Source organism: Primulina huaijiensis, chromosome 8 (genome assembly GCF_012295235.1).
Source record: "Primulina huaijiensis isolate GDHJ02 chromosome 8, ASM1229523v2, whole genome shotgun sequence".
Taxonomy (NCBI): domain Eukaryota; kingdom Viridiplantae; phylum Streptophyta; class Magnoliopsida; order Lamiales; family Gesneriaceae; genus Primulina; species Primulina huaijiensis.
The window spans coordinates 14,161,742-14,171,554 of NC_133313.1; positions in this window are offsets into that span (position 1 = coordinate 14,161,742).

Here is a 9,813-nt window from a genome sequence, read left to right on the forward strand (position 1 = left end):
GACGGGAGTATGAGGCTATGTATTGACTACCGAGAGTTAAACAAGATCACCATAAAGAATAAGTACCCACTCTCGAGAATAGACGATCTTTTTGATCAGCTAAAGGGAGCTAAGTTTTCTCAAAACTCGATCTAAGATCTGGTTATCACCAGCTGAAAGTCAAAACTGAGGATATCCCTAAAACTGCTTTTAGGACGAGATATGGACATTACGAATTTACAGTAATGCCTTTTGGTCTAACAAATGCTCCTGCAGCATTCATGGACCTGATGAATCGAGTGTTCAAACCATATCTCGACAAGTTTGTGGTTGTTTTTATAGATGATATCTTGGTATACTCACCAAGTGAGGAAGAACACCAAGAACATTTGCGTCTCACGTTGCAAACACTAAGAGAAAGGGAACTATATGCCAAATTCAAGAAGTGTGAATTTTGGTTAAAAAGTGTGGCGTTCCTAAGTCATATAATTTATGAATTTGGGGTGTCAGTAGACCCTAAGAAAGTAGAGGCAATCAAGGATTGGCCAAAGCTGAAAACAGTAACTGAATTAAGAAGTTTTCTGAAATTAGCGGGCTACTACAGAAAATTTTTGGAATGATTTTCTTCGATAGCCATTCCACTCACAAAACTTACTCAGAAAAAGTTGAAATTCATTTGGAATGAAGCATGTGAAAGAAGTTTTGAAACCCTGAAGACAAAACTTGCATCCACACCAGTACTAATTCTTCCCGAGGATGGTAAGAATTTCACTATATATAGTGATGCGTCAAAGGGAGGATTAGGGTGTGTACTTATGCAAGAGGGTCAGGTAATTGCTTATGCCTCACGGCAACTAAAACCTTATGAGCAGAATTACCCCACTCGTGACTTGGAGTTAGCTGCAACCTCTATATGGAAGGCGCATGTGCAGCAAGTACTGAACAAATTAGAGGAGGAGGAAGCATGAGACACCTATGGAACCGAGGTTGTCCAAGAAGAAGAATACGAAGAGGATGAACTCCAAGTTGGTGAATTGTTGATGGCGCCATTTCAAATGGAAGATGGCCAACACGAGGTACAAGACCCGTTAGAAGAGATTAACTTGGGGGAGCTTGATGATCCAAAAGTGGTGTACGTGAGTAAGCTACTAGAAGAGCAGTTGAAGGAAGATTTGATCAGTATGCTGTTGCGTGTTTTCTTGATTGCTCGCAAGCGCACGATGTCAAGTTATAGTAGAATGTAAGTAGAGTATCGTTCCCACGAGGAGTGTAATCCAAACTTATATCAATGCTTGTAATTAAAATAGTCTCGACTTTATCTAGAAAAATCAATAAAAAGATTGGTTTGCTTGGAATTAATGAATCGAAAAATTAATAGCTAATCACCGAATTGAGGAAAATATCAAGGAGAGGAAATATCTAGAGAAATGATTTCACTAAGTTTCTACGATAATTATTTTCAGTTCAATTTATATTCACGAATTCCAATCATTTAATAGCCAAGAACACTTACTTGTTTTATTCTCTCTTTCCCAAGTGACGAATAAATTGTATCAATCAAACTTCGATTCAATTATTCCTAATAAAATCTAAGTTTAATTGATAAATGCCAACAATGCTCTTACCTAAGTCTGGCTAAAGTTATACGCCTTCCGAATGCTATAAACATTCAACGATGTGTTTCTAATGATCTATAATCCTAATCCCTCTCCCGAGTTATAGAATTAATCAGACAATGCACAAATTATGGCCAGTAAATTGCAGTAGAATAACACAAAGAAACACAATTAAACGAGAAGGAATTCAATCATATAAAAACCGAGTCAAACTATCGTATCCACAAAGCTACATCATCCTCTAGAACAGAAAATTAGTTCATGACGAATTCTAGATAAAAACAACTCATGCTCAAAGTTTTAGACATCGAAATACGAGAAAAAGGAAAAATGGAAGAACAGATAACAAATCCGAAGTGTAGTCTCTGTCCCCAGATTCGTCGTTCTTCGTATTTTTAATCGATCTTCGCGCTCTGGATCGTCGTCTCGTGTTCGCTCCAGCTCTCATCTCTGGTTTTTCCCCAAAAACGGCATCTCTCAAATTTGAACCCTTGCTTTCTTTTTAATTCCCCCGCCGGGCCGTGAGTCGAAGCCCAATTAATCTTTGTTTCGCCTCCATTAGCGCCGCAGCACTGAATAAGTGGCGCCTAGGCGCCCGTCAATTTTGAATGTTAGCGCTGCGGCGCTTGTTCCTTAGCGCCTAAGCGCTTGTCTCTCGGCCTTGAGGCGCCGCGGCGCTGTGTGGGCAGCGCCTAGGTGCTTATTCTTCGGCAATGTTGCGCAGCTGAGCTTCTTGGGTGTGAGAACCCGAGATTTTCCGATCAGAAATAAATCATGTAAGAAATACGAACTTGAAATTTAGCTTAATATAAGTTCAACAACTTTCATTCTAACTATAAACTTGAATATTAAATTAGATTTTCAGTAAATTTAACTCGAGTAAATAGCTTCAAAGCTCGGGGATTAGCACAACGAGAGGCCGAGATGCAAATAACAGAATCCATTGAAGGGTTGCCACGGGAGGAGTAAAACCCAAGCTCAAGGACACGATCTTTCAGCTCAAAGAAGCTCAACCAAGCTTGTCCTAACAAGACCAAAAAGAGAGCTAAAGGAGGAGCTAAAGGTTTGGACAAATTAAGTATGCAAGAAATGACCTTCGAGTTAACCCATGAAAGAGCTGCGGGAGGAGCTAAGGGCTAGGACACATTAATGATGCAGGAAATGACCCTACAGAAAACAATTGTGACTCTTGAAGAATGCATGGGATTTCGGACTACATTTATGGCTAATCTTGGAGACCAAGATTTCGGCCAAGGCAAGATGAAAAGCCTTCCCTTCCCCTATAAATACCACCTCAAGGTTGAATGAAAAGTGCACCAAAAAGCCTTCAAGAATTCGGCCCTCACCCCTCCTCAAAATCGTCCCAAAAATTTCGTCCCAGGCAAGAAGGAGTTTGTATCGTTCGAGTGCTCAGAAAATACTACGAAGTGCTGCTGGATTGGAGACGTAATCTGCTGAAAGTTTACGTCGAAGTGCTGCCCAAATTCCAGGAGGAAAATTTGTTCCAAAAGCTGAAAATTTCGAACTTATCTTCAAAATATAGGTAAGTGGGCTTTTGATTAAGTATTTGCTTGTATTTTAACCCTTGAATAAAAATACTATGACATGCTTATATGTATGTTTATATTTTCGAAAATTGCTATCTGTTCTGTTTAAAATTTCGATCGATTATGGGTTTCTTCTATGCTTCGAATTTCTTTGATTCCGCTGTGTCTGTCTAAAAATCTGTACTCTAAAAAATCTGATAAGTTCTGTCTATTGTCTCTGAATTCTGTGTGCACTGTTACAATTCGGATTTGAAATTGGACGAGAATTGTGATTCTATCTGGCCCCCAATGGTGGGTATAAAACCATTTCTGTCTGGCCCCCACCGGTGTGTATAAAACCGAGTTCTGGCCTCACCCCTTAGAGCACTAACATATTGGGGACAATTTGATCATGTAAATGAGATGAGTAACAGTGTTGTGTCCTTGTTGTCTGAAATTATCTGATTTGCTTTTGAACTATTTTGAATCATCTGAAAAAGGAAACTTTGTCTTTTGTTCGATTCGTTTATGCTATGATGAGTTAAAAGTATTAAGATTTGAAAGATTATTAAAGAACTGTTTAAAGGTTAAGATCTATATGTATCATTGAAAATCGATCGACCCCCCACTTGCTGAGTGTTTCCCAAAACACTCACCCCTTACAAATTTCAGATAAAACTGAAGAGCAAATAAATGAGGAGGAGCAGGAAGCTTTCTGGGGTTGGTGAATCGATGATCCAGATAAAGACTCAAGAGTTTCTGTTTTCCTTTCGTTTCCGCTTCAAAATACTCGGATTTAATTTTCATTTCAGTGTCATTGTAAAGACATTATTGATTTTATGAAAAAGACTGGTTTGATTTGATACGAGGCTTAATTGTTTGCAAATAAATGTTAAACAATGCCGGATGTCACCGATGTTTCGGACATGGGGCGTGACAATGGGTAGCGCCTAGGCGCTCGTCTTTGCACAAATGAGCGCTGTGGCTCTTGTTTTGGCGTTGCGGCTCTCTCAAAAACATCTCTGATTGCTCTAAACCGTCCCAAAGTTATATATCCCCGTACTACACAAAAACAACAAAAACCAAGCATAAATATGTTCGAAAGCATAGATCAAATGGATTAACATATAAATTAAGTGCAATTCTTGCCCTTATCAAACCCCCCCAAACTTGAACTTTTGCTAGTCACGAGCAAAATAAAAGTAAAAATAGGAATGCTGACTCGAACAAGAAATTAATGCTGACTGCTATAGTCATGGATATGTAAAAAGTGACAGTGGCCTCAGATTTATTTATTTTCATGTGATTCGTATTTACTCGAGAGTCACGTGCTTGTGTGATATGTCAATGTTTATTTACCTCATCGAATGCGCAAATAGATTCACGATGCCTAATCGCCTCATAAACTTAAGACGTCCTCGCTCGGTGCAACTCACACTTCATTAACATACACATTTACTTACACAGATCACAAAGGACTTTATTAGTGATTATTTGGCTCAAAAGATATTTAACACAAGTATACCAAAGATGAAGTCACACAATGAGATGCTTGCATGCAAGTGATTAAAGTCGATACTCGTTAATCATTTTCATCAGGTATCCATAAGCTTGATTTGAACAACTTTTCTCCACTAGTATATTGGATAAATGTGACAAGGTTAATAGGTCTTGTAGGCTTGTAACGTTAGGCTACGGCTCATGGCTACAATAAAGGTATGAAGATCAAAATTTGAGAGAAATATTTGAACTTCATCGATTTTACTCATTTTCATTCTCTTTTCATTCACCATCCACTTATTATTTTCTTCTCATTCATATCCTTCATTTCTCATTTATGTTCTTTTTCACCACTTTTTATTCACACATTTTTTTTTAAAATATTTACTTTTTTCTCTTTCTTTTAAAGGAGCACTTGAATGATTACAGTACCAATGAACTTATTTCTCTCAAAATTGGGTAGGATTGTAAGTGTATAAGCTTCATTAGGTAGTTGTTGTGGGATGTAGAATAGATACAAGTGGGGGCTATTGTGTGTCATTGACACACACCACTTGATTCTTTAGTAGGCTCAAAATGGGACACTAGAGATACTTCATTTTCGTTTGGTAGGCTCGAAGGCTCAAAACGGCTCCAAAGATCGCCTAAATCATTCCTATGTCACATATTATCCATATTTTGCCTCGAAAAGTGTTCAAACAAGTTCTAGATTTCCATCAATCCATCAGTCAACTCATACAAACCAATCACATGCAATTTTCAATCAAAATGATATATGAGATAGGTGCACAAAGAAAATTCAAACATCTCAATCTACTCGAGGCTAAATTGGCTAACAATTGATAATGAATAAAGAGAGACGGCCCAAAGATATTGAGAAAAATTGCCTAGATCATCTCTGTGTTCGCAAGAGTGTCAGTCAATGTCGTGCGAGAATTACTAAAAATCAGACTTCTCTCGTTTAATTAACATCACAGGCACGCAAATTGTCTCTAAGGACCGATAATATCAACAAACATAACAGTGCAATAAAATGTGACTCTCAAGTAATCACGAATACATTCATGCTTCAGACTCACGATTTTATTTTCATCATCGGCCTCATGATAGCTTATCCATGACTAGTCCTAACAATTCTAACATGCAATAAACAATTTTTTTTAACGACATTAAAGCAAAGTGCAGGAGATAACTAATCATGCAGATCCTAAAATAACAACTGAAAATAAAACACTGAAACTGAAAAGTAAAGCAGAGTAAACGACAGTAAACTACCCCCCAAACTTAAATACGTGCATTGTCCCTAATGTACAGTAATAAAGCAAGAAAAACAGAGGATCACGTACCTCATACAGCGAGCATCAGGACTCGCTGTCCTTGCCTGACAGCTCAGGCTCCTCCTCATCATCATCAGGTCCATGTCCAAATGTAGGTGGTAGTGGGAATGACTCACCAGATGGACTAGTAGCAGGGTAATGCTGCGCAAGCACTCAATGATAATCATACACGTACTCCTGGTGCTCGCGCGTCATCCTCAATATCTATCCAGCTTACGCTCTACTTCCTCCATACTGGGGCTGTCGGTCTGTGCATGTAAGGGCTGTGGGGCGGGCTGTGTCGGTGCACCACTGCCTGAAGCCTCTCTCGGACCACTAGTAATCAGTCTTCTTCTCCTATCCCTCGGGAGGGGTCTAGACAGTGATATATCTCCTTTTGCATGCAGTAAAATATCACTGTCATCCCAAGTGACCCCCGCTACATGACAGAGATCGGTGATCGTCGACGAATGAGGCATACTCACAGTGGATGTGCCCCTAGCAGCCTGCAGAATCGACGTCATAATCACCCGGCCTGCGTCCACTGTCAGGCCGGTGAGGATACAAAAAACCAATGCTGCCTTCATCTTCGTCACGTCAGATACATTCCCAGATGGCATCAACCGCGAGGCCACAAAGTGATACCAGTTATATGCTTCCCTTTTCATCGACGTCGCAGGGAATGTGACCGGGGCTCATTGATTGTTGAGCTTCCAAACTGTACCTAGTTCACAGAGTGTGTTTATGACCGTCTCGTAGGGGTATGGGTCTTGAATGAACAGTGTATACCCGTCTGTTTCATAGTCTGGCATCGAATACAGCGAATTTATTGTTGTGCAATCGAAGGCAACCATCCGCCCCCGAATCCTCACGTGAAAATTCTCATGTTTAACTTTCAGATTTGCATAAAATTCCCTCACCAGGGACATCACAGCATTAGCCGGGGGCTTAAAAAATTCTTCCCAATTTATTGCTCGAGCACGAGCCAACGTAGTATTTTTTGGGCAGCTCTGATCCATGCCCCTTTCTCTCTGCATATTTTTCTCTAATAATTTCATATAATTCTCGATAGCAATTGCGTCCCAGAACCATCGTCTATCAAAACTGGCATTAGACGACTCGCCCTCCCCAGACGGACCCTGTTTGCTCTTCTTTTAGGCGGCATATTTCAAATCAAGATCAACCTTGCTCAACAATAATTTTCAACGCCTCACACACAAATAGGACAATAATGAGCACCCACAATATCAACACATACAATCAATTGACAATCTCCTTTAACATGCAGTACTCCCAATTCATTAAATCTTGAAAACGAATTCACTTAGAACATTTATCGAGCACCTTGTGTACACCAAATCCAAAACCTTATTCCTTCAAATTCTTACAGGATCTTGAAACTCTACAATGCCAAGAATGATTAACTTTTGATAGAGTACCCACAATAGGCTTGTAGTTCCTCTGGTGTTAGCCCGTTGAAGAATTTTATTTCAGAAATTTTTGATCCACAAGAAGGTGTAGGAGTACGAAATTTAGGTGAATTTGGATTGAGGATGATTTGGGTGGTGTGTTGTGGTATTTTGAAGGTGAATTTGTGGATGTTTATGGTGGGAGTCGATTTTGGTGGAGGAGGAGAGGAGAGCCGCGGCGCTTGCACTTCTTAGGTTACTTAAAGAAACTCTCGGATCCCCTTTTTATTTTCATATATGCGAACTAGCGCCACGGCGCTGAGTGTTTAGTGCCTAGGCGCTTACTTCTCGGCCTCTTCAGCGCCGCGGCGCTGAATGTCTAGCGCTGCGGCACAGGTTATGTAGTGCCTAGGCGCTTGACGTACGCATAATATGGCGTTGCAGCGCTGCTTCCTGGCGCCTAGGCACTGTTCCTTCCGAGATTAGGCATATTTTTGAGCCCTTTTTGCACACTTCGTGTCAACTTGTACCTGCATAATAACACATAAATCAGTGTCTAATCTTCACATGCCAAATTAAATACAAAGAAAACGTAAAAACAATGATACTACTGAAAATATAATAAAATAAAGAAAACGAAAGCAATAAAGAGAAACTGGTTGGGTTGCCTCCCAACAAGCGCTTGGTTTAACGTTGTCAGCCCGACTGTCACTAGTCTGTTTAGTTTGGTTCGCTCAACTTGACACTGTCGATATTCCTTACTTCGGTCCCATAGTAAGGCTTAACCCGCTTTCCATTCACCTTGAAGGTTCTTCTATCACTGCACTTTAGCTCGATAGCCCCATAAGGATACACTGTTTCCACAACAAATGGCCCTGACCAACGCGACTTCAACTTACCAGGAAACAACTTCAGACGAAAATTGAATAATAGTACGTGTTGTCCCAGTTTGAGCTCCCTTCGGACAATGATTTTGTCATGCCACTTCTTAGTCCGCTCTTTGTAGATCTTGGCATTTTCATATGCGTTATTTCGGAATTCGTCCATCTCACTCAACTGCAGTTTTCTAATATCTCCCGAAGCTTGCAAATCAAAATATAATTTCTTCACAGCCCAAAATGCTCTATGCTCCAACTCCAATTGCAAATGACATGCTTTACCAAAGACCAGCTTATAGGGAGACATCCTAATAGGTGTCTTGAACGCAGTCCGATAGGCCCACAATGCATCATTTAACTTAATGGACCAATCTTTCCGGTTTGTGTTGACAGTTTTCTCTAGTATTTGTTTAATCTCCCGGTTGGATATTCCAGCTTGTCCATTTGATTGAGGATGATATGCTAGTGCCACCTCGTGTTTCACACTATATTTAGCCAAAAGCGAGTTGAAAATTCTATTGCAAAAATGCGTACCTTCGTCACTTATGATGGCTCTCGGTGTTCCAAATTTGGTGAAGATGTTCTTATGCACGAATTTAACTACAACACGAGCGTCATTAGTATTTGTGGCGATTGCTTCCACCCATTTCGAAACATAATCCAAAGCTAGTAAAATATAAGAATTACCAAAAAAAGGAGGAAAGGGCCCCATGAAATCTATGCCCCAAACGTCAAAAAGTTCCACTTCCAAAACTTTTGTCAGTGGTAATTCGTGACGCCTAGAGATGTTTCCTAACCTCTGGCATCTATCACATGATTTTACTAAGGTATAACTATCTTTAAACAAACTAGGCCAATAAAAACCAGATTGCCATACCTTAGCTGCTGTTCGTGATACTCCAAAATGTCCACCATATGGTGAAGAATGACATTTCTCCAGAATTTGATGTGCTTCGACACCCTCCACACATCTTCTAATCACTTGGTCAGCACACCTGTTGTACACAAATGGATCGTCCCAAAAAAAGAACTTGATATCATGGATGAACTTCTTTTTCTGATGATAGCTCAAATCTAGAGGAAGGTTTCCGCAAGACAAAAAATTAGCAATATCAGCAAACCAAGGAAGTACAAAATTTACCTCAAAAAGCTGTTCATCATGAAATGTTTCTTGTATAACTCCCTCTTCTTTCTTCTCCTCCAGCTCCAGTCTTGACAAGTGGTCAGCCACTTGATTCTCACTTCCTTTCTTATCTTTGACCTCGAAGTCAAATTCTTGTAGCAGCAAAATCCACCTTATCAAGCGTGGTTTTACATCCTTCTTGGCGAATAAGTAGCGAATAGCTGCATGGTCAGTAAAAACAACTACCTTTGTACCGATCAAATAGGGCCTGAATTTATCAAAAGAAAACACCACTGCAAGCATCTCCTTCTCAGTCGTAGTGTAATTTTGCTGTGCGGCATCCATTGTGCGGCTTGCGTAGTAAATTGCCCTAAACATCTTCTCCCGTCTTTGGCCTAAGACTGTGCCCATTGCATAATCACTAGCATCACACATTAGCTCAAAGGGCTCCTTCCAGTCTGGTATT